The sequence below is a fragment of the Anoplophora glabripennis genome, unplaced genomic scaffold (genome assembly GCF_000390285.2).
Source record: "Anoplophora glabripennis isolate ALB-LARVAE unplaced genomic scaffold, Agla_2.0 scaffold439, whole genome shotgun sequence".
NCBI classification, from domain to species: Eukaryota; Metazoa; Arthropoda; class Insecta; order Coleoptera; family Cerambycidae; genus Anoplophora; species Anoplophora glabripennis.
This window is the reverse complement of record NW_019416577.1, coordinates 284,013-290,012: the sequence shown is the minus strand read 5'-3', so window position 1 is coordinate 290,012 and position 6,000 is coordinate 284,013. Positions and strand designations below refer to the sequence as shown.

General features: G+C 33.0%; 1 protein-coding gene across 1 annotated transcript in view; it reads left to right on the top strand.

Annotated features, from left to right (window-relative positions):
• The first annotated feature begins 697 nt into the window (after positions 1–697).
• Positions 698–6,000, top strand: part of LOC108908092 (zinc finger and BTB domain-containing protein 49) — a 191,739-nt gene continuing 186,436 nt past the window's right edge. Inside the window, exon 1 of the mRNA XM_018712014.2 lies at positions 698–1,086. The gene's annotated coding sequence lies outside the window, so the exon portion shown is untranslated. The remainder of the gene's footprint in view (positions 1,087–6,000) is intronic.

Below are 6,000 nucleotides of genomic sequence, written 5' to 3'. Positions count from 1 at the left end.
AAATATAGGTAAATCCATTCCATTTGTTAATTATTTATACTTAGGTATATACCTATGCATTAAATACGATTTATTCATATGATCCCTTAATTAATCATTAAGTTAGATAATTTACAGTTTAGATATATGTATGGTTTACCTAGGTACCATACCAACTTTTTAAATTAAAAAGTAAATTATAATAGTGGATTGAATAAATTTCAAATAAAAGAATAAGTAGGTCTGGTACATATTTTCCCAGTGACCTTACCTAGGTATTATTAAATTTGAATTAAATAGATTTTAGTATTTTCCCCACATTAAATAAAAAATGTTATATTGATTATATAACATATTTATTACATATTTTGTTAACTATAAATAAATATGTATTTATATTTTACTGTTTTGCGTATGACGTTCAAAAATAGGAGACGTCTGAAACGCTCGCAACAACGGTGCTCTGAGGAAGAATGATAGAATGAGGAAGGAAAAGCAGAAAACTGATAGCATTCTGCAGCAGCCGGGTTGCAATTTGAAGTTTCGGGGGCAGTGGAAGCGACTGCACGTTGCACGAGACATCGCCGTCGAGACGGTTGCGGCGCCTGAAGGCGATGCGTTCACACATTTTGGAGGGGCTGCGGGGGCGACTACTCTCGAACGGGTCCGACATTCGTAGCACTGACAGCGCGCTCAGACAGTTGGCCGGCGACGTCACACAAGCTGGGTCAGGTATAGCCACCCACAACAACACATCCTACCGTCGCTTGCCTTGTGCACCTAGTGATCATCTTCTTGTGTTTAAATTGTAATTCACCACGTGCATACCAGTGTTGTGACCGCCATATTGGCCGATCTAAATTGGGGAGTTCCGGGTCCGCGCGCGAGACAACAACGTTTTGATTACCGTTAGTTGGTGGTTTCTTGTCTCGCCGCGAAATTGCCCATGCTGCATGAACAGTGGGGTTTCAAAATTGTTGACGACGCTGCGGCCACCGTGCATGCACCACATATCAGTGCCGACACTGCGTCACAGTGTGTGTGAACAGTTTCCAATTCACAATTTGAAGTGCGTTTAAAACGCATTGCATAATCAATGACAGAAAGGTACTTTATATTTTACTGCTTTTGTCCTTCAGCTTACATTTTTCAATACACTTTTTGCTTTCTATTTGCTAAAATATTGTAGATAAGATAGTTGGCTGACTCCTACGCATTATGTTCATAGAAAAAAATTGTATTTAACCACTATATTTAATACTGCATTCCGCTTTTAAAACGTACGTACTATTACAAATACTACAACAATATCATACTTATTTTAGCATTATAAAATTCTGTTATAAGGACGGAAGAAGTATACCAATGAACTAGAATATATGAGTATCTAATTTTCTACAGGTTCTAAGCTGGTTTTATTTTAAAGTGTGCATTTTGTAAGAGTAAGTATGTATTCTTATAGGATAGCACGAGTAATATTTTTAATTTACGTTGCGATGGTAAACCCAAGTTATCTAAATAATCTAACTGAAAAAATCGTTTCTTAAAGAATAATTTGCATTCTGGGACTTGCGTCTTATATTTTTTTACATACAATATATTCATATCCACCTTCAGGTAAAATTAATCGGTAGGTAGGTATTTAAAAATCATTCGCAATAGGATTTCCTATAGGTACCTAACTATAATATATCTATTTCGTGTTCACAATAAAATGTGTCAGAAATAGAAACCTAAGAAACTTTACCGTACAAAATACATTGTATATTGTTATTATAACTCCAGCGTTAAGAAATAAATATTTGTACAAAAAAATACAACATTCAATTACATTTTAGTGGTGTCGTAAAAGAATAGGTACACACCACGTCATCAAACGACAATTTTGTAACTATAGCGACTATAAGTATAACGAAACATTTACTTGATTCCTTTTGTCATTATTGCTTTTAATATAATTAATAGTAACATGTATTTTATTATTTATTATAATGAAACTGTACTTACTTAAATTCCAGTGAGAATAGAAATAAATGATACACTATCTACTTGAATTGAGGAAGGAAACTGGAAAGCGGAAATTCCAGAAAATATTTTTTTAAAGAAACTAATTAACTTTGAAAAAATCGCTTGCCTGTCAAAAGTAGGTACTCTTTCGAGGCGTTTTGGTTCATCGCACAAAGCCACATCCCAGAGTTCAGTTCATTTCACAACGGTTCTGTTCCATAGTTAGGTAGTAGGTTCTATAAGTGTTTAGGTGTAGTACCTACTTGAAATTATATTTCCTCGTCTATGTTTTTCTTTTTTTCACAAAACATTCAATAATATTAATTGAAGCACTTTTGTTTCTAATAACTGTATTGACACATCGATCTATCGATTTCGATCAGAAGGAATGTCGATATTTTTTATTCTGCAATGACTGTGAGACTAAAAGCACCTACATATATAAAAGTTTGTATTAAAATCGGTATCTACTTCGTTTTTAGGGTACATATGTGTTTAATTTTGAATTAAACAAAATAATATACCGAGTAATAATACCTACATTGTACGATGAAAAATTGTTAGTAAAAATTTACTAGATGGCGTCAGTAAGTCATAACTACCGGTATTACTGAAGGGATTATGCTTAAGCAAATTATGGATTAAAAATAATTGGGGGTTATTTAGGCGTTTTTATTTCAGAAATACACACAATTTGTGTTTTAGTTAGGTACATAAATCCTTTTCAATATTTAATGATGACGTTTTTTAAACATTTTTTGTATTTATCGTAGGTATTGTTACTTAGTCTTTATTAACCTTCCTTCTTCTACCGATGTTTCCAGGTTAGGTATTTTTAAAACAGAATTGTTCGAATTTTTACAAGCTACTGGTAATTAGTCCTCAGAAACTCTCCCTATTTCCTATACCCTCTAAGTCCAGAGTTTGAACTTCATTGCATTAAAAATGGATACTTACGAGATTTATAAAAATTACATAACTTTCTAAAGAAAAAACGGGAGCCAGTAAGTGTTCAAAATATGTAAGCGTTAAGTGAAAAAAGAAAAAAACTTATCAAAGAGCAGAAAAAATTAAAGCTGAGGAAGATATAAATAAAGGAAGTGCAGATGGCACTTGAATAACTGCAATTGATACCTATGATGAAAATTATTTCACAATTGAAGATTTTGTTTAAAACCATATTTGTAGATATTGGGTGGATGAAAATTCTACAAAATTTAACCCTTGCGAGTAAAAGGAAAGGTGGATTAGGAAAGATTTAACTATCTTGGCGATCTTGATCCTTCTTCTATGACCAACACTCCCCGGCAAACAGGGTAAGGTAACCAATCAAAGATTTAATAAAAATTGTTGCTACACTACATTTATATTATTAGAAGTTTACCTTGTTTTGTCAATTGCAAGGAGATATTATTAAATTGAATGTTTAAATTATTTTTGTAGTTTCAATAGTATCTTAAAAGTTATTCAGTTGAAATTTGAAAAAAAAACTGCTGGCGTTATCCTCGAAATTACCCTAAATAAATGTAACTAAATTTACCTCAAATTTTTTGTATGTAGATAACTTTTTCTTGTATGTAGATACCTAAAGGCGGTTTTCCACTAAACGGACAAAACACAAACTTGTGTCGAATAAAACAGAACTGTAACTTTTCGCAAATTTTTTGAAGACTGGCATGTTTTGCGACAGTTGGAGTTTTGTTTTTCGGGTCCCGCTTCAAAAAGGCGGTTTTCCACTAAACGGACAAAACAAAAACAAAACACAAACTTGTGTCGAATAAAACAAAACTGTAACTTTTCGCAAACTTTTTGAAGACCGGTCACATGAAAATGTTTCGACGTGTTTTGAAAATCAAGTCTGTTTAGTGGAAACGGTCGTGTTGTGATTTCTATTTAAATGATCCAACCCAATATCTATGTTGGCGTTTTCTTCTTCCCAAAAACAATATTTTAATCATTAATGAATTATAGCTATTAAAAAATATATATGTGTACGGTTAAAGTGTTTACTTGGCTAGGATACAAACTAACCAAGTAAACATTTTAAGCGTACATATATCACGACCTCCATCGATGGATATCTGGGAAACCGCTCGAAGGATTTTTTTGAAATTGTGATGGCGTGATACGGACTGTGGAGCCTACCAAGCTAAAATATTTTCAAGGTCATCGTATTTCCGGTTATACCGGAAGTTGATACTAACTTTCTTATTTTAAATGGAACCCTCTGTATATTATTGCAAAAAAATTAGGGGTTTCCATTTAAAAATTTCGAGTTTTCCACATATTCTGAACTTCATATTCAATAAAAATGTTTTGACCACCCTGTATAATAACTGGAAAATTTTCATGTCAAATTCAATTTCTCTACAAAATGTCCAATTTGCACAAAAAAATAAACCGGGAAAACTAAATTTTGCTGACAGTCTGCATCTGTCAATTTTTGTTTAAAAATCGAAATATCTAGGAAACGGTCAATCCTAAGTATGGAGTGTGCTATATGTTTTCAATTTAAAAATGGAAAAATGTTTCCAAAAATGCAATAATATACAGGGGGGTCCATTTAAAATAAGAAAGTTAGTATCGACTTCCGGTGTAACCGGAAGTACGATGACCTTGAAAATATTTTAACTTGGTGGGCTCCACGGTCCGTATCACACCATCACAATTTCAAGAAAATCCTTGGAGCAGTTTCCCAGATATCCATCGATGGAGTTCGAGGTGGGACACTGTAGACACACTATTTTTCCAAGGACTTCAGTATAAACCAGCCATAACTAAGAATAAAAAAATCTTCTCTAAACATGTTGGCTGGAAAAATGTGTTCTGACTTCCTCGCGACAACCAGTGGAAAAGGACTGAAAACAAAAACAAAACTCGAACAAAATATAGCCCGCTTGATGGAAACAAGAGTTTTGGGTTTGTTTCAGTTTTGTTTTTGTTTTGTTCTAGAAAACACAAACAGGACATAAACTCAACTGTCCGTTTAGTGGAAAACCGCCATTATTCTGCAATCTACTGAACTGAATGTTGTTTTATATTATTTTTACTGATAAATTATGTCCGGTTTTTAAACAAATTTAGAATTTTTTATATTCCAATCATCGATTTTGTTAAGGGCCCCACATACTTCGTTCCATTAGTGCGAATAGGACCGTACGGACTAAATCGCGCGAACCAAGAAAGTCATTATATCTAACCGAAACAGTTTTTCTACGACGGTGAAACCGCTTTTTTCTTCTTCTATGTGTCTGGCATGTTCGTGCAGATTCGTGCGGCTCAAGTCTGTACTCTGTGGGACCCTTTAGACATGAAATAAATAGGTAAGGTATAGATTCACAATTAAATTGTAAGTATATTTAAAAAAGAAAAATTGGTAATACCTAGATTAGCATTTGTATTGTACACTTGGAAGGGCGATTGAATTTTATTTTGTAATTCTGCAAATGTTTATAAATTTGTCGAATTTGCATTTTGGTGCATATACTACAATGCTTTTTTAAAAAAATATTGCAATAAATAAAACATATTTATTAAAATATGACTATAACATCCATGTAAACATTGTTATAATGCGATATATATTTTGGCATAATAAAGCTTATATCAGCTTATACCGAGTGGCTCGCAGTGAGTGTCCTATTAGATTATTTCAGAACCTACTTCAATTTCAATTTTGAAAATAGGCACACTATGGTATTTGGGTGTGCTCTTTTCAATATAATAATTTCGTTCCTGTAACACTTCCGGTTATACCGGATGTCAACATTCTTATTTTAAATGGAACACCCTATATATTATTGCATTTTCGGATTCTACGTGAAATTTGAGGGTCACTTTATTAAATATTCCCTATAGGTACTTTGGAGTTATAGAATTTGAGATATTAATTTTTAAAGAAAAAATTTGACAGATGCAAGGGTCCTCGGAGATGCTAGTAACTCTTTTCAGGAGCGTGATATCAAATGGATTTTTGATATCTGTAAAGGGCATACGTAACACTAAATTATGGTA